This window comes from Sus scrofa, chromosome 6 (genome assembly GCF_054392235.1).
Source record: "Sus scrofa isolate SSC_HxYL_T2T_F1_AM1 chromosome 6, Sscrofa_HxYL_maternal_Yorkshire_Landrace_v2.0, whole genome shotgun sequence".
Classification (NCBI taxonomy): Eukaryota; Metazoa; Chordata; class Mammalia; order Artiodactyla; family Suidae; genus Sus; species Sus scrofa.
The window spans coordinates 44,814,856-44,837,407 of record NC_139388.1 but is presented as its reverse complement, the minus strand read 5'-3'; the positions used below and the strand labels follow the sequence as shown (position 1 = coordinate 44,837,407).

General features: G+C 49.3%; 1 protein-coding gene across 5 annotated transcripts in view; it reads right to left on the bottom strand.

The window, feature by feature from the left end:
- The window catches only part of ZNF536 (zinc finger protein 536), a 530,657-nt gene that overhangs the window by 5,151 nt on the left and 502,954 nt on the right, over window positions 1-22,552 (bottom strand). The gene's annotated exons all lie outside the window — the stretch shown is intronic.

Here is a 22,552-nt window from a genome sequence, read left to right as displayed (position 1 = left end):
CCCTTTCCCAAGGTCACTTCTTTCTTAAAATACTTCCATCATCCCAGGGTGCAGAAAGCACCACTATCCAATAGGAACCACACCATCCAGCCAACTTGCAGCCTTAAGACACCCAACCAACCACATGGAAAGAAGCCAATGGAGCAACCAACCAATGGAGCAAGAGGAAATCCCCCTAAGGCCAATTTCCTCTCATGTCCTAATATGGTAGCCCAACGGATGCTAGTCACTGAAAGATGTGAAAGATACAATACGCCCCCTTAGAGCGCTCACAGACGAATCAGAAAATAAAACAGCCCAATAATCATAGCACCAAACAAGGATACAATGCCCGAAGTGCTTTGCAAGATTTAGAGCCAAGAAAGTCTTTCTACTGCTAAGCTAGGAGTAAGGCTTTTCATTCTTAGAACATCTATGGAAGCTAACGGATCAGCCTGAGGGATGAAGGAAAGTTCAACAAGAACATGAGGTTTCCAGAGTTCCCGTGTGGCTCAGTGGTAATGAACCTGACTAGTATCCATGAGAAGGCAGGTTCGATTCCTGGCCTCAGTCAGTGGGTGAAGGATCTGGTGTTGCCATGAGCTGCAATGTAGGTTGCAGAAGCAGCTCAGATCTCGCATTGCTGTGGCTGTGATGCACGCTGGCTGCTTCAGCTCTGATTCCATCCCTAGTCTGGGAACTTCCATAGGCTGTGGGTGTGGCCCAGGGGAAAAAAAAAAAAAAAAAAGCTAAGAACATGAGGTTTCCCCCAAATTTCAAGGAGTTTTTGTTTTTGTTTTGTTTTGTTTTGTTTTTTTGAGATTTCCTGCAATCGCAATCCTCCCTCAAGGAGGTAAGCACCCTGATGCCTGGGTTTATCTACCCGGGTTTATCTCCCCAGACTCGGGAGAGGCTGGCTTTCCATTCAAAGGGCTAGAAACACTGGTGCCACCAGGACACCCCCCACTGCACCTTCCCCGGAGGCCAACGTTTAGCCTTCCAGGTAAGAGCCAAGCAATTATAATAAATAATAACAGCTAACGTTTATGGACTGTTCTGTGCCAAGTACAGTGCTCAGGGTTTTACGTGCGACACATCACGTCACCCTCATAACAACCCCTGTGACATTTATTACGCATCTTGGAGCAACGAAGCCTGAGAGAAGTAACTCACCAAGGTCACAGGGCTGGCAAGGGGAGGAGCCGGGTGCCAGCTGGCCTCTGACTCCAGACGGCTGTCCCCCTAAACCCAGCCTCCGCTCTCAGGAAGAGCATTGTTGCTTAACGGAGACCCCTGGCCTCTGTGCCAAACTTTTGTCGATATTGTTATTTAAAGGGACACATCCCAATTTATTCCGGTATCAATTCTCTATATCATTTACCTCAGCACTGATTGTATCTCTCACAAATTAGCATTAGGCAGCAATTTCTGGTTCCATATAAAACTATTTAGCGATCTCGCCCAGAAAATGAAAGATGTAAAGCAAGAGCCTTGGTGCTTGAACCTAATTCTCTTTCTTATCTTCTCGTTACATATTGACGTATTCGAGGCCATTCAGAAGCATCCAACTTGTCTTGCCTGAGTGCAAATCAGATTATTGACAATGAAAGCCATTTAATAGGTTATTTAAATGTCGGGGTCCTATCTCTGTGGGATCTGCTTCTTCTACCGCAGATTGGTCAACTTTGGTTTGTAGGGAACAGAGATGTCTCCCCTTCCTGTGGCCCAAAGGTGGGTAGATGTCTCTCCTGATCACCCCCACATCAGTGTTCTAATCCCGGCCACCCCCGATGCCAGCCTGCATCCCCGGGAGCCTGCTACGGCTGCCTTGCTGAGAAGGGACAAGCGGAACTGTAGGCACAGGGCTGCCTGACTTAGCAACCACTGAGGTCTCTGTTGGACCACAGTTCGTGAGCCCCAGCTAAGGCACTGCACCGAGCCAGTTTCTTAAAAGGATGCTCCAGACATAATCCGCCTGGTTTCATTTATCTCACAATATTCACTGCTGAGCCTCTGCTATACGCTGGGTGTTGTATGAAGTTCTGAGAGAGGGAAATAATCATACCAATAAAAGCAACTAAACTTTTTTTTGTGGGGGACACTGTGATGTGTCCAGATGTCCCACTGATAACATCTATGTGTCCTAGATGCCAGTCAAAGGATGGCTTTGCTCTGTCAGCAGCTACTTCTGGAATTGCCTCCCCCAAGGTCATGCTCCTTCCCAGGCATTCAATGCCTGATGACCACAGAGGTAGGAAGCCCCAGCCATCCTGGTTCAACTCTTAAGGGCTCTTCAAGCTCTGATGTTCCCCATGGACTGCTGTTGGGCCGGCCTGCAGCCTGACTTCTCCCGCTGCTCCATCATGCTTCGCCTCCCTCCCTCCTACAGGTGCCGAGACCAGATGCACACTTTCATAAACATCAGACGCACGGACCTCCACTGCAGTGTCTGCTTCCCAGAAAACCGAACCCGTGACAACCAGAAACACGAGTAGTCCCAGAGAAAGCACGTGCTGAGAGGGGGACCACGCAATCTCCACTCCATTGGCAATAAAGACCCCATCACTCCGGGAAGGTGTTGGGCCAACTGTGACAACTTTTGTAGCTGCTGAGGGGGATGGTATCCTTATGTAAGGAAGTACATTGGCTGGTGCCGTGTACCCGCTAGTTGAAAAATAGGAAGGAAATAACTCAAAGGATGATGGAATCCAGCTAAACTAGATCGTCATCTGTAAAGAGAATGAAAAGATAAGACTCATCCATTACCACTCAAAAGCTGCTGTGAAGCACATGGACCTCTTTGGAAATATACATGAGGGCCCACCTCTCTTGCAGCAGCAGGTAGAGGAGCTGAGGACCAGGCATCAGGTGGAGTCATTAGGATAGCTGAGCACCATCGAAGGTTAGACTCCCAGTTCCCAATCTGGCAGGTCCGCTAGGCCAAGATGAGAGCCCAGTTGGCAAAAATTAGACCCTGACCCTGGGATGGAGACATCAGAAGAAGGCCTTGGAAAAGCGTACATCACCAGATTCCCCTCAGCACCTGCAGGAGCGGCCCCTCTGTCCCCACCAAGAGCCAACCCCTCCCCTTCCTTGCAGGCAATGCAAAATCCTCTGCCAGATCAGGAGACACCTGCCCTTCCACATTGACCACTACTTCCTCAACTCCTACCCTAGGATTAAATCACCACAAAACCTACCTGGCTTCATGCTGAGTCTCATACGAGGAAAAAGGTTGTACCTTAAAGGCACTAGCAAGATCTATGGAGCCTGTACCTGCTGGAGCCAGAAGATTACATATAAGTTTGGACACTGATGGAGCTTGAGCAAGGGAACCAAAACAAGAGGCTGAATTAGACACACTTTGTCCATTTGAGAGCACTCTTTCAGAACACAAGATTTCAAATGTTGGCAAGAACCTGGAAGATGGAGAGATGTGCTCCTTAGAGGTCTCCTAAGAGCATGAAGGAAGCAAAGACCCACACTCAGGGCCGGCAGTGCCATGGCAGATAGTGGAAGAAGGAATTTAAAGTAGGCATGCAAGAATAGATATACTCTGTAAGGCCAAGAACCCAGATGCTTATGCTCCACAGGAAAGTTTAGAGACCATATCATTCACAAAAGGCATGGGAGAGAGGGGCACCAGCATCTCTGTGAAGTTCAATGAGAACTCCCACCCCGCCACCCCCCCACCCCCCCCACCGTAGACCACAGCTGGTGATCTGAGGAGGCTGTTACAGAACCGGGAATGGGGACCGTGGAAGGAACACTGAAACAATAGGGGACGCATGATAATGTGGCACTTAATTGCCCAGAAGCCAGGAGGATGTAATTAGTGTAGTAAGTGGCAAGGTCAGAGGGCCACTGATCCACAGAGAGTCACCAAGATGGGTAATAGAATACAGCATCCCTGGAGGCAAAAGAGAAGAGCAACCAACAAGGATACCACTCAATGTGTACCCTTAAAAAAAAAAATCAAAGACGAATGATAAAGAGGCTGAGGGCAGATGTCCCAGTAAAAAGTCATAGTTACTTGTCCACTTTTTGGACCTGGAATCCACAGAATGGGAAGAATGCTAAGTTCCCACAGGGGAGGATCCTGTAACATCACAGCAACGATGACCAGTAATAATTCTGAGCCCTGGGGAGAGGGAAACACCCACACATTTTGAAGACTGTTGGACACAGGGTTTGAGTTGACATTGATACTTGGAGATCCAAAGAGTTATCACAGTCCCCTGGTAGGAGATGTAGGGGAAACATGTAATCAATGGAGTGGTGGCCAAAGTCTGCCTCTCCGTGGGTGGCTTCACTGGTTGGGATGCCAGTATAGATAATCCTGGGAAATTGACACATTGAGTCCTAGCCTGTGGAGTAAGAGCTCTCCTGATGGGAATGGCATCCAAAGTGGGAAGCCTCTGTAACTGCCCCCTCAAATCAAGATAGAAAATAAACAATAATATTGACTCCCAGGAAGACAGGATCTTCTGCTCCTTTTAAAGATCTAAGAGATGCGACAGTGGGAGTTCCCATCCCATCTCCCTTTAATCCACCAGTGTAGCCCCTGCACAAAATCAATTGGATTCTGGAAAATGACAACGAACTCCTCAAACTCAGCCAAGCCATTGCCCCAATTGCAGCTTTCATATCAGATGTAGCATCAGATGTGGTAGCTTCACATCAGGTGAGGTATCTTCACTAGAGTCGATTAACGTGGCCTCAAGAACATGGTTTCAGCCATTGATTTCGTGGATGGGTTCTTTTCGATCACAATCAGAAAAAGGATCAGAAAGCATTCTGGGATGAATAACAGCATACATTTACAAGTTCTCCCCACAGCTCTTCTAACACCCCCACCCTTGGTCATGAGATAGACAAGGTGATCTGAACCATCAGGAGATCCCACAGGACATCCTACTGATCCTCTGTATTAATGGCATCGTGCGAATCATATCCAACAGGGCTTTGGAGACCACGTGGGTTTCAGAGGGTGGGAGGAAAATTCCCTCAAAGACTCATAGTCCTTCTCTAGTGGTAACATTTTTAGGAACTGAGCAGTAAAGGGCATGACAGGACATCCCTTCCATTGCAACGGATAAATGTTGACGCTCACCAACAAGAAGGAAGCACAATGCCTTGTTCTAGATTCTTTGCATTTTCCACATCTGGAAGTACTGGTCTTTCCTATATACCAAGGAACATGAAAATCTGCCAGCTATTAATGGCATCCAGAAGAGAAAAGGGCTCTGCAACACGTCTAGGCTGGGATGAAAGCAGCCCTGTTACTTGGCCCCCATAACCTGGCAGACACTAAAGTTTAAGTTCTCGATAAAGGGAAATGATGCTATGTGGGCTTTATGGTAAATCCCAAAGGAAGAATCACGATGTAGATCCTTTGGGGTTTGGAATTGAGGCTTTACCATCTGTTGTAGGGAGTGTGTGTCTTTGGGAAAACATGCCCAGTGCAACTACTGAGCCCTGATAAAGACAGCATGGGCCTCAACTGACGGAGTTCTGCCCTGTCTCACCACATCACAACAACAGGGGGCCCCAAAATAATCCATGGCAAGTGGAAATGGCTCCTCCAGAACCAAGCCCAGCAGGGCCAGAGGACACAGAAGCAAGTTGTGTGAGCTTGACCTCCACATCATCCACCATTCTTATACTCCCCCTGAGCTCACCCTGTGACTTGGGGTGAGGGGATCCCTTATGGCCATCTGACGGAGGAAGCAAAAGCCCAGGCTTGGTTCACAGATGGTTCAGCTCAGTGTGTGGATTAAAGGTGAAAATGGACAGCAGCTGCAGTGTAGCCCTACTCAGGAGTAGAAGTAGAGACCTTGAAAGAGGGAGGAGTGATTTTGAAAGACAATGGTAAGGGAAATCCTTTCAATGGATAGAGTTTATGCAGTGTAGCTGGGCATCTACTTTATATGAACAAAGAAGTTGCCCAAGATCAGAATATATATGGACTCATGGGCAGTAACCAGCAGCCAGGATAAATGGCCAGAGAGTCATATATATATATTTCTTTATTTTATGATGTTTTGACATCATGAAAGGAGAGCATTGCTCTTGCTGCCCTGGCCCTCACCAGGCTGGCTAATTCCTACAAAGAGCAAACAATTGCCTTTGAGCATCCTTTTCAAATGCAAATCAGCCAATCATAAACCCTACCCCCAGCCCCACCTTTATTGGGCTCTCACTTGTCTCTGACCCTCTGGAACCAATAGTCCCGTACCCTAGTCATGCCCAAGGGCCATGAACACGACAGAGTACAGGCAGCCTGGAGCCTACTGAAATTATTCAAATCAGCCAGTCGTAAACATGTTCCCCCTGCTTTCTCTGCCTTGCAGGTTACATCCCATGGAAATTGTGATAAAGATTCTCACCTACACTTGCCCCTCACTCTCTGCCTCGGACTGCTCCCAGTGCTTCCTCATAGAGCCCTGCATGGTGAGGCATGCCCCCTTCTCTTGGGAACTATGAGTTACAAACTAGCTTTTCAATGACAGTCATCTGTTCTGTTGGCCCCACCATACCTGATAAATAATAAAACCTACATTTAAAAACACTTAAAAGGGGTTCCCATTGTGGCTCAGTGGAAATGAGTCCAACTAGGGTCCATGAGGATGTAGATTCGATCCCTGGCCTCACTCAGTGTGTCGGGGATCCAGTGTTGCCATGAGCTGCACTGTAGGTTGCAGACATGGCTCGGATCTTGCATGGCTGTAGTGTAGGGCAACAGCTGTAGCTCTGATCCAAGCCCTAGCTTGGGAACCTCCATATGCCAAGGGTTCAGTCCTAAAGAGAAGGGGAAAAAAAACACTTAGAAGACCAAGGATAGAGGTTTGGGGTAGAGGCACATGGATTCACATGTGGAGTGAGCATGAAGACCTTCCTATCATTATTATTCCCACCAGAGAGCTTCCACCATAGAAGGTCCATCAAAACCAAGTAGACAAAAATGCATGGCCAACTGGCATCAGCCAGCCTCTCATTGGCCACCCACGCTGTGCAAGTTGCAATGTGAACAGCATAGGCACCATGGCAGAGAGGGAGGCTATGAAAAATCTTCCCTTTACCAAAGCTACTGCCACTGCCAAACATTCAACCTGACCAACAGCAATAGAAACAAACACTGACCCAGATATAGCACCAAGCTCTGAGGAAACCAACAAGCTAGATGGTAGCAAGTTGACTAGTAAGTCTCCTTCTACCCTGGAAAGTCTGGCAATTTCTCCTGACAGCAATGAACATGCATCTTGGGTTTAGATTTGCCTTTTCTGCCCACACTAAGCCTCAGCCACATCACTACAGAGGGTTTGAGCTCTGGATGGAATCCACATAACAGTTCATCAAACCAGAGGGCCAATTTTATAACAAAGGAGAAGTGGTGGTGGCCTCAGGACCATGGGATCCTCTGATTGTATCACCCAGTGTATCATCTGGAAGCTACCAGTGTGACAGAAGGCAGGAACAAGCCTGCTGAGGGCACTGATGAAGTGACAACTTAAAGTCAATATTTACAAGGTTGAAGAGCCATCCTATGTGACGCAATACACACTTTGATTCAACGACTTTGATACAAAGCTGTGTACCCAACATGAAAGATACATGGGTCCAGAGATCCAGGAGGTGGAGGAAAATGGTCCTACTTGCCATGATGCCCATTGGAGAATCTGTGCTTCCTGAACAATGTGACTCCAAGAATCTGCAGGTTCCCAAAGGAAGACACTCCCACCAGAAGACACAGGGAGTGTCTTTGTTCCTCTGGGAAACTTAGAGGAGGAAGATTAGGGAGATAAACCATAGACCCCATTTATTTATTTATTTTTAATTGTATATATATATATATATTTTTTTTTGGTCTTTTTGCCTTTTCTAGGGCTTCACCCACGGCATATGGAGGTCCCCAGGCTAGGGGTGAAATCAGAGCTGTCGCCACCAGCCTACTCCACAGCCACAGCAACGCAGGATCCGAGCCACGTCTGCAACCTACACCACAGCTCATGGCAACGCCGGATCCTTAACCCACTGAGCAAGGCCAGGGACTGAACACGCAACCTCATGGTTCCTAGTCAGATTTGTTAACTACTGCGCCACGACGGGAACTCCTAGCCCCCAGTTAATCACAAGCTGTAATTGTTCTCTTCAGACCCTTGTGCCACAGAACCAGCAGGTAACAAGAGCATTTTTGCAGCGTGATTGACTCTGATCATCAGGAGGAGGTTGAGCTGCTCTTACACAGGAGGGAAGAGGGGACTGTGGTGGGCAGCCAAGTCACCTGTTTGGGCACTTGCGGCACAGAATCACCTCCCCCTCCACAAGGATGGAGGTCTAGGCAATGGCTGCAAGTAAGCCTTTTGGACCAGCACAGGTGCTAGCTGAGGCTGAGGGCAATCCAGGATGGATAGTGGAGGAGGTAGATGATGGGTACCAGTTGGGACCCTGAGACCAGGTACGGCAACAATTCATCTCACTAACCTTCCTCTGCTAAGCTTCCCTTGGGAAGAAAGACCCACGGGAGCCCTGTGTGAGCTGCTCCCTGCGTGTATGTGAAGAAGATGATCCGAAGAGCCTGAAGGGTGGAGGGTGGTGGACCGATGCCACCCTGCCCAGATCCTCATCAAGGAAAGTTTTGTTGCTCCAGCTTCTGGAAATTCAACCAATAGCCTCAAGCTGTTGGTTCCTTCCAGAGTGGTCGCAACTGCAGAGAAGCACCTCAGCCAGGTTCACGACAGATCCAGGGACTGCTGACCAAGGAGCATTAAGGCCCCACCCTCGCAGCCCAACCCCGGGCAATTCTGAACAGCCAGTCTGGCTCCAGAGCTCCCTTAGCATGGCTGGGATATCATTGGGCCACTTGGTGGTTTGACTCTCCTTCTGCCCCATCGTCTTCCCTCCCCTTCCCTTCCTGGGTGTGTTGGTTTGCAGAGCCCTCCCCAATCTTCCTCCTGCACCTGAACCTCCAGCTCAGGGCCAGCTTCCTGGGGACCCTGCCTGCAACATTAGACAGCAGGGCACTCTTCTGGGTGCACTACAAAGCCATATTCATTTACTTCTTTAAGCAACCCCCACCCCATGACTCGGATGCCTACAGAGGCTAAGGACTTGCCCACAATCACAGAGTCAGTGGAGGAGGGACCTCATGGATGAGCAGAACCAGCCCAGCTCCAGAACCCATGTTCCTAGCCTCCTGGTCCCCAGCTTTGGGAGCTCAGAGTCCAGCAGGAGAGAAACAGATGCAGCTGCATGGCCCCTTTTAAGCAGGAGAGGATACAACTGAGCTAGCCAGAAGAGACATGTTCCTGTGCTCTGGCAGTGGAGGCCTGACAGCCAGGCTGTGGGTCTTGGATCCCACATTTTCTAGAAAGTGGGCAACGAATGCACTCAGTGCAGGGTGTGGAGGTCCCCCTGACATGGGAGAGGATAGCCTTCAGCTAACCTGAATAGATAATCCTTTATGGACATGCTTGCACGGGGCCTTCTGGAAGGTTCTGATGCTAAATGGGTAATTTTCCCTCTGGGTCCCGATCAGTCCTCCTCATGAAGGGTGATTGCATTCCTCACTCAGCTCACATGCAAAATCTGCCCTGCCCCTGCTCCTGGCACAGGGCAGTGTGGGGACCTCCTTGCCCCACCGTGGAATTGGAACCTGGCTGAAAGCGATGCCTCCTCCGCCAGGCCGACCTCCACTCACACATCAGGGCAAGATTTCCTCGGGACCACCTGTGTAGAAGAGGTGCCATCCCACGTCTCCCACCGACTCCTAGCTGGGTGTGGCTTGGACTCCTTACCAACGGCAGGCAGGTCCCCTCAGGCAACCTGACACATCACAGCTTTTAAGATTTTCAAGTTTCCTCTTATACTCCTTAGTGATGAGCCTTAGCGCACCTCTATTTTTTTCTTTTTATCTTTATTAAAGTATAGTTGAGTTACAATGTTGTGCCAGTTTCTGCTGTACAGCAAAGTGACCCAGTCTTACATATGCATATATTCCCTTTCTTATATTATCTTCCCTCATGGTCTCATCCAAGAAACTGGATATAGTTCCCTGTGCTGTATAGTAGGGCCTCATTGCTTGTCCATTCTAAATATTTTGATTGATAACTTATTCATTCATTCACTTTTTTTTTTTTTTTTTTGCTTCCTTTCTTCATTAAGCAAGTATTCAACAAGAGACGGCTCCCTCCATCCCAGCGTAAAGCCCTATATTGGAGAAGTTTCTTTTTTTTTTTCTTTTTGTCTTTTTGCCATTTCTTGGACTGCTCCCACAGCATACGGAGGTTCCCAGGCTAGGGGTCCAATTGGAGCTGTACCACCAGCCTACACCACAGCCACAGCAATGCAGGATCTGAGCCACATCTGCGACCTATACCACAGCTCACCAAAATGCCGGATCCCTAACCCACTGAGCAAGGACAGGGATCGAACCCACAACCTCATGGTTCCTAGTTGGATTCGTTAACCACTGCACCATTATGGGAACTCCCTGGAAAAGTTTCTAAAGTTGTAAATAACATGATAAAAAAATAACTGTATAGTGTTGCTGTTCTCCTCTGAAATGCATGAGCCCACATTTTAGACCATGGGATTCTTCAGTTTTCTGTGTCACCTTTCTTTTCCCATCCCTGTTCAGTAGAGCTCTCCAGTTGTCACTGGATTTTGTTTGTTTGCTTGCTTGCTTTTTAGGGCCGCACCCACCATATGGAGGTTCCCAGGGTAGGGGTCAAATCAGAGCTGCAGCTGCTGGCTTATGCCACGGCCACAGCCACGCCAGATCCAAGCTATGTCTGTGACCAACACCACAGCTCACAGCAACACCAGATCCTGAACCCACTGAGCAAGGCCAGGGATTGAACCCACATCCTCGTGGATCCTAGTTGGGTTCATCACAGTTGAGCCACGACAGGAACGCCCATGCTGTTTCCTTTATCATCATAGTCTTGTTCCTACAGGGACCTCCTACTTGCCATCCCCCTGATCTCAGCACCACCCCACCCTCTCAACATGACATCCGTTCCCCCCCCAGCTCCAGGACCTCAGAGACTGCCCTCCAGCCCTGGGTGCAGCTATGGGACGTGGCCTGCCTTACTCAGCCTGCCACTCTCCCTTGGGGCACCTGCTCCAGCCCTGGCTGTTCCGCAGCCTGAGCCCCACTCCAGGCCTCTCAGCTCTGGCTTCCACAGGACTCTAAAACAGGAGAAGAGAGCAAAGACAAGCTGCCGTCCTGCTCCCACCAACTCCTTCCCCAGCATAATTCTAACGTGGACACGGCTTTCCATATAACGCACTAGGTCAACCCATTCCAGCTGTCTCTTGGGGGTTTTGTTGTTTGTTTATTTTTCCTGTTTGTCCTTCGTGTCCTGCAAGGAATGGGGAACTACAGAGAGGGAAAGGAACAAGAAAGAGAAAGAGAGGCTGAGATGGTCTACCTAGTTGGCAGTATCCAAAAATAAGTATTAAAAAAAAAAAAAAGAAACAAAACAACAAAACTGGAAGGCAGGAGAGTTTGCTGAGCTGGATCACCTGAGAAATACCCAGACTTCTTCCCTCTTCTCCTCCCAATCTCCTTGTTTATTTACCTCAGTCTACACCCCCTTTGTCCCGCAAAACCCCTTGGTGGGAGTTTCCGCTGTAGAGCAATGGGATCGGGATTGGGTTCAGCAGCATCTCATCTCTGAAGTGCCAGGATGCAGATTTGATCCCCAGCCTGGCACAGTGGGTTAAAGCATCCATGTTGCCACAGCTGCGGCGTAGGTCGCAACGGTAGCTGGGATCTGATCCCTGGCATATGCCATGGGGTAGCCAAAAAAGCAAAAAACAAAACAAAACAAAACACCTCTGGAACTTTCCAGGGCCTGCAGGTGCTCCCAGCCACTGCTGACCACTTGGCCTTGGGCCTGAACTTCACAGGCCCTCCACCTGACCATCATCTTATCCCCAGGGCCCGAAAACCACAAGTGAGCTTCCCAGGGCTCCCACTTACCGCCTGGATCTGACACCGAGCTGTCGCCTCTCTATCACCCTGGTCTTTGCTGGATTCCTGGCAGCCACCATCTGTCTCGTCAATCTCATTACTGCAGAATCCATCAAACTCTCTTCCAAGCCAAAAGTGATAGCTAAGGACATTGTATTAAAGTGTTCGCCCCACCCCAGCTTTTCCCCAAAGGCCTTCCCTCTCCATTAATTCATTCTTTTATTCTCTCGTTTAAGAACGAGGTAGGAAAAATTCGTTCCGTGTCAGGCACTGTTTGCGACACAAGGGATTCAGAGACCAAGGTGGATGTGGTCCCTGCCATCCTGGAGTCCATTACTAAAATCGTCCAATAAGTCATTGTATGGGGAGTTCCCGTCGTGGCTCAGCGGTTAACGAATCTGACTAGGAACCATGAGGTTGCGGGTTCAATCCCCAGCCTTGCTCAGTAGGTTAAGAATCCGGCATTGCCGTGAACTGTGGTGTAGGTCACAGATGCAGCTTGGATCTGGTGTTGCTGTGGCTGTGGCATAGGCCAGGGGCCATAGCTTCGATTAGACCCCAAGCCTGGAAACCTCCCTATGCCGCGGGTGCAGCCCTAGAAAAAGACAAAAGACAAAAAAAAAAAAAAAAAAAAAAAAAGTCATTGTAGATAAGTGAAGAGTTCATCCAGGGCAAAAATAGGGTTCCTGAAAACTCAGTCTCTCTGCTTAAGAAGAAACAAGCCCCAGCATTCTCCAGCTCCGGGTGTCTGCATCCACCCACCCATGACGCCAGTGTGGCCGCGACTAAGGGAAGCCACCTCTTGGAGCAGAAAGGATTCTGAGCTCACAGGGAGAAGGCAATTGAGAATGAGCACCGGGTGCAGAAGCAGCCAGGGAGAGACACCCCCGTGAGTGCGCTCCAGCACAGAGGAAGCTGCAGCCAGCCTGGGGATGGCTTTCTGCTCCCACTCAAAGTCTCAAACCAATTTAGTGGCTTGGTGAAAAGGATGTCACCTTATTTGAGGGAAGGGCTGGGGGGCGCATGCTCAGGAGGGAAGTTCTTTATTCCTCATTCCGGCACCCCCTTGAGATTCAATCTAATCATGGCAATTCTCTGGGAAAAAAAAAAAAAAAAAAAACCAAAAAGCAAGAAACAACTTTTTTAGTCCTTGGCTGAATCCCACGAGGTCCTGGGAGAACGTGGGCTCCAAGCCGAGTTGCTCTTCTCACCCACACCCATAACGGGCCTCTCTGGAGCCCAGGGTGCACCCTCCTCCAACAATGCAATAAAAAGCAAGGGAGAGCACAGTTAGTTTCCTTTCAAATTAAGAAATACAAATATTTCCGGCCTGAAGAAAACCCGAGCAGCGACTCAGAATGCACGCGGCTAAGTCCCTCTTATCAATTTACCATATAAAAACATCTCATGCATATAAAAGCGAATTTGGGTAGCAGCGGACTCACAACCATTCCTGGGTGTTTTTCCGCACCCAGGTTAGTACATATTTACACGTCGAATGCACACAGGATGATGCCGGGGCCAAATACTGAAAGAAAACATGCGGTAAATGGTTGCTTTAATAAGTCCTGTTCCATGGAAAGGAAATAAAACCTGAGTATTAATGAGATATAATTATATATTTAAAATCTTTTCCCTTGTGCAGTATATAGGATTAATGCCAGTAAACTCACAAACTGCAACATTCTACTCCATTACATCTGCAATGATTAGAGATAGTTTGAACATCTGGCATATAATCTGTGATAGAAAACAGCATTCTGCCTTTTAATGGACGTCTGGAGGCTACACATATCTGATTTTATTTCTTTCTGTTAACTCTTTCGTGGGAGGGCAGGACTTGCCTGCCAGGACGCCGCTCCTCCTCCCCCCCGGCAAGTGGCCCCGACGATTCCCCAGGTCTCCGGGGGCCCCTGTTCTTCGCTCTTTCGACCGTGGCCACCGGATCTGCCAAAAGGCATTGACACTCCGCACGATTCCACAGGCTTCACAGTCGGAGTTTAAAACCTTTAAGAACGCCCACCAATGAAAACGGGGACCATTTCCTCGTTATGGGTGAAATCAAACACATTAAAATGAAGCCGCATCCACGCGGCCGTCGATATTTCAAAGGCAACGCCGCACGCTCGCTCTTAATTTGGTTCCCTTTCATGACTGTCTACATGGTAACTTGCCTGTCGAGGCTGAGGATTCCAATATTTGTACATTTTTGATGCCTCTTAAGTGCGAGGCGCGAAGAATGGCTTTGACTGGCACGGGCTTTCATTGAAAAAATTAGATGATTTTTCTGCTTCGTGTAGGGTGTGTTTAGCCCCGAGCTAAACAAGGAAGGTTTTAGCCCTACTGCGTTTCTATAGGGAAAAGAAAACTCCTTTGGTGAAATGGGATGCGAGTGACAGCACTTGCTTTTGCTTTATGTATTGAAATATTAGCGAAGGCCGACACCCAAGGAAATCGAGAAAGTGGACTCAGTGAGGAGTCCCGAAGAATGATTGGCAGGCAGCCTCAGTGCACTGGGGGGGGGGCCGAGGGGGGGAGGCCACAGCACAGAGACCCCTGTGGTTGAAGGGCCCCTCGGTGGAGTGCTCCTGAGGCTGAGTTTGGTAAGAGAACACACGAGGAGATGTGCCCAGTGGTAAGTGGGGTTGGGGGTGAAACCATCATTTTCATGCCTTGAACTTAATGGCTGGAGCTGAATGTTGCAATAAAGGCCATAGTTACTGCTCATAACTACAGGTGTAATAAGGCGAGATCCTGGGCCTCCAGACCCTTCCAGCAATAACTCATGTGGGAATTAAGAAGCCTTAATGAGTCGAATGTGTCACCTGGGACCTCAGAAATATAGTCCTTAGGAACGAGGAAAGCAGAAAGGACTGGCTGGAACTGGAATCCTGAAAAGAGTTATTACAGATCGTGCATGCAGGCGCCACTCTCTCCAGGGTCCTCTGCCCACTTGACCTCTGTGCCTGGAACCTGGCTGGCCTGTCACTGCAGATTTTAAGCCCTCTGAGGGCAGATGCTTGCGAGTGGCCTCTGCTAGATCGATGATTCTCAAGCATGGGGCACGCTTGTGTCCCCCCCACCCCGCGCCCCCAAGGGATGCTTGGCAATGTCTGGAGACATTTTTGGTTGTCACTGTAGGAGGGTGGCATCTAACGGCCGTGGCTGCTGACACAACACACTCAGCAGCCCCAGGACAAAGAGGAAATCAAGCCTGTGGCGGCGACAGCGTCCCTGCCAAGAAGCCCTGTGTACACGCTCCTACGGAATAATCCTTCCAGTGCTCAAGGACGTCCCTTCCAAAGGCACACTCGGTCTCTGGACTCCACGGGGGACAGCAGAAAGGACAGCCAGCCTGAAGGTACTCAGCCGAAGCCCATCCCCAACCCTGACCCACAATGAATCGACCGCCTCAATTTGGGGGCTGCAGATCTCCGGATCCAGGGGCTTCACTCCTGGGTTCCTAATTAGTGGGGAGTAAGTGGAAATTCAGATCAGGGAATGGCAGAGTGTACCTCGCGCTCTCTGTGCGCAGAGGATTTGCTGAGCACCGGCTCTGTGCGCAGACCCCGTGGGGCATCATTTTTAGAACCTTTTAAGACAAGCAGCTTTCAAGCGTCTCAGCCCCACCAGGGGAGGCCAGCCCTCCCCGTGCTAGTCACAAATGGTCCTCGGTCCTTCAGGAAAGCGGTTCAGCAGGACACCCACTTGTCCATACTTTTTTAGCCATTAGCGCCAGTTGCTGAACAGACTCAGATTTAATGAAAGGTTCAGTGGAAAACAATCCTGGAATTCCGATTTTTTTTTTTTTCTCTCCTTGAAAATCTGACTAGTGTTCAAATTTTAAAACCTTTACGGTATTATGTTAGTACCGTATAGCCAAAGAAAAAGGTTCTCCATCCCTAGTCCTCAACCTTAATGTAATCCAGATGCCATGTCAACAGCAGCCCCAACCCCAACCCCGGGACCTGGGGCGAGTCCAGAATCTTTCCCCAGAGTCCCAGGGCCGAGGACTCCAACTTCCGGCTTCAGCCCAATTCAGGAGCTTCTGGTGTCTTTCTCTCCACCCCGCTTCTACTGTCAGCCAAACCCTCTCTTTTCTCTTGAACTCCCTCTCACCTCTTCCCATCTAAAATATCACTTCCTGGAGGAAGCTTGGTTAGAGCTTTACCAATGATGCAGGAGTTAGCAGTATAGTTGAGAGGGGCTGGGGCCCCGCATAGCAGAGAATTTAAAACTAAATAATAGGAGTCCTTGTCGTAGCACAGCAGAAATGAATCCGACTAGGAATCATGAGGTTGCGGGTTCGATCCCTGGCCTCACTCAGTGGGTTAAGGATCCAGTGTTGCCGTGAGCTGTGGTGTAGGTCACAGACACGGTTCAGATCTGGCGTTGCTGTAGCTGTGGTGTAGGCCAGCAGCTGTAGCTCCAATTGGACCTCTAGCCTGGGAACTGCCATGTGCTGCAGGTGCAGCCCTAAAAAGCAAAAAAAAAAAAAAAAAAAAAAAACCCTAAATAATAGTTTTCTCATTCAGGGTTCCCACTGTGGCTCAGTGGGTTAAGAACCCACTAGTATCCATGAGGAAGAGGGTTAGATCCCTGTCCTCACTTTCACTCAGTGGGTTAAGGATCTGGCATGACCACAAACTATAGCGCCGGGCACAGATGCAGTTCGGATTCGGCGTGGCTGTTGATGCGATGTAGGCTGGCAGCTGCAGCTCTGCTTCGCCCCCTAGACTGGGAACTTCCATATGCTGCAGGTGCAACTCTAAAAAGAAAAAAAAAGAAAAAGGCCCTCATCCTTTCCACGAACTTGGATTTCACCTGTTTCCTTATGATCGGGACATTGCTTGCTCCCTATCTCACTGACGCTCCAGCGATTCAAATAAAGAAATTCATAAAGAAATCCTAGAACTTCATTACACGAAGCAAGCTGGCCCCTCTCCCGCTGCCCCCAGCCACAGAGCCAGGTCCCCCTGCTTGCCATCGGCATAGGCACCTATTCTTAAGTTCAGGGGCTACACCACTAGTTAAGCCTGTGTCTCCAAGTTTTAGCCCCTAGGAGTTTCTGCTGTGGCTCAGTGGTAATGAACCCGACTAGCATCCATGAGAATGCAGGCCTTGCTCAGTGGGTGAAGGATCTGGCACTGCCTTGAGCAGTGGTGCAGGTCACAGATGAGGCTAGGATCTGGCATTGCTGTGGCTGTGGCATAGGCCTACCATTGCAGCCCCGATTTGACCCCTAGCCTGGGAACTTCCATATGCCACGAGTGCAGACTTAAAAAAAAAAAACTTAGCCCCAGAAAAAAGTAAGAGTTATTTCCTTGCTGATGTGAGTTGCGCCCCCTTACCCCTTACAAAGGCACATGCTCAGAAGGCAGAAGTGCATTCGTCGCTGTCACATAGTTTTCCTCTATTGTATTGAAAGGTGGTTGGTCAGGCTTCCTCTGAGCTCTGTCTTCCCCAAACCTGGAGCAAGTGATGATCTGTTACTGTTCTTCTCAACTCAGGGCCTTTTCTGTCCTTTCTAGCAACTGTCACCTTTTACTGGTGATGAGCGAGTGTCTGATCATCGGATGGGTATGTGTCTCTCCCACTAGGATGTAAGCTCCATGCGGGCAAGGACAGGGCTGCTTTTTTGCTGATCCCTTGGCACATGTCTGACCATAGCCAAAGCTGGGGCCTGCAGCTTATTTCCTCCACGTACTCATTCAAAATCAAAAGACTTATTGAGCCCCCAACCTGTGCCAGGCCTTAGGCTGTAGGAACAACACAGAGGAAGCCAGCTCAGGTATTGGGTCCCCTGAAAGACAGGAGCACATACCCAGCCACATTACTCAAAGGATACTCAGGAGTTCCCATTGTGGCACGGCAGAAATGAATCCAACTAGGAACCACGAGGTTGCGGGTTCCATCCCTGGCCTCCCTCAATGGGTTAAGGATGTGGCGTCGCCGTGAGCTGGGGTGTAGTTCACAGACATGGCTCGGATCTGGCGTTGCTGTAGCTGTGGCGTAGGCTGGTGGCAACAGCTCCGATTAGACCCCTAGCCTGGGAACCTCCGTATGCTGAGGGGGTGGCCCTAAAAAGACGACTGAAAAAAAAGGATAACCAATGTCCAAGGAGGAAGCACCAGAGAAACTAGAGTACATTCGGGCTGGGGATTCGGAACAGCTGCCTATAGGAGACGGCCCTGCTGTTGGCCCCAAAGATCCTGTAGGATTGAAGGCAGAAGATAGACAAAGAAGCACGTCAGGCAAAGAGAAGCAGCTTAATCAGTTAATCAGACCTGTCACACCTTGACTTTGAGATTTAGCCAGGTGATAAAGATCTTTCTACAGTCTGTTCTTTGTTTCCAAAGTTCTCTTTCATTCCACTGTTCAGTGTTGATCTTGAGCCAGGGAAGACCTGATTCTTCCAAGGGTCTAGGAAGTGGTGGAAGTAGGAGCGCTGCCCAGGAAAAGAGGTGGACAAGGTCAGGGTCAGAGTGAGGGTGTTTTTGCGGGGCTGAGGCTGTGGTATGGATGGAGGGCAGGTCAGAACTGAACGTGGAGGTTGGACTCCCCTGCGGAACATGCCCGAAGCCTGCTGTATGCACACATGCACCTTCTCCTCCATCACAGGACACACTTCAGGCTCTGGAAGCATCACTATTTCAGAGAGGCTCCAGGTCCAGAGAGGAGCAAAGAGGCTCCTTCATGTTGATCATAAGGGCTCGACATCTATGGAAAAACTTGACTCTGTTGGCTTTTATTGTATACCCACCCTATTCCCAAAGGGATTTGAGGCAGCGTCTCGTAAACACTGGTATTTCTATCGACACAGGCTGGTTAAAAAACACAGATATGTTTTAAAGCTAGAAGCCAGATAAGGAGTGAGAAGGCTTATGGCCCAGTGAGCCCACATCCACCTCCTCCTCCACTTCCCCGCCCTCCTGGGGTTTGGCGCTTGTGACGGTCCCCAGACCTCAGCTCGGGTAGATGCTCTATGTAGATGATCTGGGTAGGGCATGCCATCACTATTTTTTTTCTTTTTTTTCTTTTTTTTTTTTTTTGTCTTTTTAGGGTCACACCCGAGGCATATGGAGGTTCCCAGGCTAGGGGTCCAATCGGAGCTGCAACTGCCGGCCTGTGCCCCAGCCACAGGAACGCAGGGTCTGAGCTGCATCTTCGATCTGCACCACAGCTCATGGCAATGCCAGATCCTTAACCCACCGAGTGAGGCTGGGGATCGAACCTGTGTCCTCATGGATACTGATCGGGTTCCTTAACCACGGAGCCACGACTAGAACTCCACCATCGTATTTTCTGAGCTGTTAAAGGACGCTCTTGAGGAGCTCCTACTCTGGCGCAGCAGGTTAAGGATCTGGCATTGTCTCTGCAGCACTGGAGTCACTGCTAAGGTACGAGTTCGATCCTCAGCTCAGGAACTTCCATATGACGTGGGTGAGGCCAAAGAAACAAATAAATAAATGATAAAGCATGTTCTCGAGGCCCGGTTAGGAGCAGATCCAGGGCCAGTGCCCAGAACACGGATTCTCTTTGTTCTTCCTACTTCCTTCCAAGAGTGTTTGTCAATTGACACAGCAGGGTCTGTGGCCTCCAAGCTTCTTAGGCCTCCCTGCGCAGATATTAAAAAATGACTACACTTAATTTGGAGCAAGTCTGCCTATGAGGAAATGGACCTTTGCATCTGCCCCGTAAGGGCTGTTGGAGTCCTTGATTTAATTCCTGAGGACATACTTTTCTGCACCTTAGAAATGTAGCCAGCTGAGGTGTGGCACGTCCGCACAGGCACTGCCCTGGGGCATGGCTGGTCCTTTAAGAGCCAACCTCTTCCTGCTGATCTGGGTTGCAGATTAACCAGGGGGATGCAGCTCTCTCTTCCACATTATCTGTTCATCTTCCCTGGGCTTCTCTGCAATGGTCACTGGAAGTCCCACCTACGGCCTCCGGCTGCAATCTGTTAGGAGAATAACTGAGAATTCAATGTGAAAAATGTACCTTCCTCTCCCCTGGGTGTGGCAGGGGGCGAGCACAGTGTAGGAACGGCAGTGCTGGTTGCCTTTTTTTTTTGGTGATTTTAGATTTTAGGGCCGCACCCGTGGCTTGTGGAAGTTCCTAGGCTAGGGACTGAATTAGAGCTGTAGCCGCCGGCCACAGCCACAGCCACAACAACGCAGGATCTGAGTCGCGTCTGCGACCTACTCCACAGCTCACAGCAACGCCAGATCCTTAACCCCCTGAGCGAGGCCAAGGATTGAACCCGCATCCTCATGGATACTAGCTGCACCACAACAGATTGCCTTTTGGGTGTAGTTCAGCTCTCACTCTCTCCACAGGACAGAGAGACAAGCCCCGGTCTGTATCAGGGCCTCGCAGACCGAGAACAACCCCCCGGCTTTAAGTGTTTCCACATCATTGGTGAACCATCCCATGAAGACTTTGGTCCATCAGCCTGGTGACCCGTCGGCTGGGGTCCTAGGCACAGCTGAGGAGCAGGACACGCTTTCAGGGCCGCGTGGATTCAGTGCCCACTTATCTTCGGAAGAATCCCAGAAGAAACAGAAATGAACATTTGTGCATCTTTTTCATGTACTGAAATTATCTTTTTTTTTTTTTCTTTTCTTCTAGAGAAACAGCACTCCCACACCTTAAGGGAGGGAGCCGAGACGGAGTGCTATCCAATGCAAATCCATTCTAAGAAGGTTGTGGGGGCCACCTGGTGTCCGATGCAGACAGGGTCTGCTGCTAGATGAATGGGAGAACACGAGGCGGGGGTGGGGGGGGGTGGTAAGGGGTGAGAGTTGGACTCCTTCTTCTCCATGTCAAAAAACAGCCCATCGGGAGGATAAGAAGGGAGGCGGGGGCATCACCTTATGCTGCAGGAAGCAGATCAAAGCCGAAAAGATAATGTCTGCCCAAGAAAAGGGTGAACAGAAAGTGCCGTTGAGGAAGAAAGCCTGGCAGAGGTACAGAGCAGCCACTGGAAGCCAGGCTAGACTTCACGACAGTCTGGGTGGGCGCCTTCAAAGAGAGAACAAAACCGCTTATTTGGGCTTCAGACACACATAGATATGAACACATCCTGGGCGTTATCCCTCTGGGCTTTATGCTTCCTGCAAAATGTAGTCCCCCTCGCTGGCTTTCTCTGCAGAGCTGAAATAATTCATCAAATATTTGGAAGGTGTCATTAAATATCTAATGCCAATTAGCAAATTACTAATGAAATAATCAGGGGCTTTTATGGTTTATAGGTCGGCTCGAATTTTAATTCTAAGTGGTTATTGATTCTAAATAGAGTCGAGTCTGAGTTGCAAAACATTAGGTATATGGATATGAGAGGAGCAAGCAAAAGAAGGATGGGGGGCTGCTGGGGTGGTGGAGGCTGATGGGCACGAATCATCAGGATGTTCTGGCAGCATGTGTGGGAAGGGAGGGAACCCGACAGGATGCCCTCTGTCCACTGGTCCATCGTCAATAGTGGAATCGGGGAAGGGACCCAGAGGTTCCCTACAGCACATGCTTTGGCTATTGTGTTACAAGACATCACTGTATGATTACAGACCAGCGACTGCACGACACTTCACCATGCTCCCTAAAGGCTTTGCCAGGGAGCAGAGGCCAGGGAGGACCACAGGTGGCTGCAATGTGGAGGCTCTGAGGCGGACTCGCTCTGAGGCTGGAAGGTGACAGCTGCAGGGGTACCCTGTCCCCTACAGCGCATGGGGATACATAGTTACCTGTGATGTGTGGAGGTGCCTGGTTATGTATAGAGTCTGCGGTGCATGGTTAGCTATGAGGAGTGGGGGTATTTGGTTATCTATAGATACAGGAGGGTAGAAAGTTAGCAATGGCACAGAGCAGGATAAGGTTGCCTCTGGGGCATAGAGGTACATGGTCACTCTGAGGAGGAGCAAGGCACAAATGAATATTTCTAGCAAGGCTGTTGAGAGGAGTGTAAGCCACTATGACAACAACATTTTTCAAATGCCTCTCTCCTTTTGTATGGAAAAGAAAGTGCTAGTCACACACTGATTTTAAGTATTGAAGCAGGTTCCTTAAGATATCTTCTTGACAGATTATTACAGAGGCTGAAGTCACCAGAAGGTATGAAACATAATGCAATTCCGTTTTTCTAAGGAATATTTTTCCATCCATCTCTTTTCTCCCCTTCTGTATTTAATAAGAGGTTACAAAGACTAATCATTCCCGTGGCTCTTAATTATTTACTCTGGGCGTGTCCTCTTCCAGAAACGTCATCAGGCAGGCTAGGTCACATAATTTTCACAAACAACCCTTTGGGATACACATTAGTATTCATAACAATATCAATATGAGCATTAGGTATAAGGATTCTTATTTGTCTCTATTTCACAGACAAGAACATCGAGGCTTAGAGGCTTTCCACAACTTGACTAAGTCTATGCAGCTAATTAGTGCTGAGGTCAGGCCTCGGGCCCAGGCATGTCTGTACCAACCCTGACTTTCCCCACGCCGCCACCCGCCACAGCAGATGGTCATTCAAAACAAGCCAAACAACAGCGTAGGGATAGCCTGGCCCGGGACTCACCCAGCCTTGTTCCTGGGCGGTTT